The sequence below is a fragment of the Penaeus monodon genome, chromosome 30, assembly GCF_015228065.2.
Source record: "Penaeus monodon isolate SGIC_2016 chromosome 30, NSTDA_Pmon_1, whole genome shotgun sequence".
Classification (NCBI taxonomy): Eukaryota; Metazoa; Arthropoda; class Malacostraca; order Decapoda; family Penaeidae; genus Penaeus; species Penaeus monodon.
In genome coordinates, this window is record NC_051415.1 from 20,433,654 (window position 1) to 20,433,881 (window position 228).

Here is a 228-nt window from a genome sequence, read left to right on the forward strand (position 1 = left end):
TTTTTTCCTCTCTCTTTTTTCCCCTTTTCCTCTCTTCATGTATTGGCCATTTCCCCCCTTCCCTGTTTTGATTAAAACCAAATTTAAATTTCCCCGTCGCTCTACTCCCAAAAAAATTGTTTCTCATTCCCCTCTCCGTTTTGTCAAGTTTCCTATTTATTGCTGAATTCTTAATTCTGCCTTTATTATCTTGTGTTGCTCACTTGTTTTGTTTTCTTATTGTGTGTC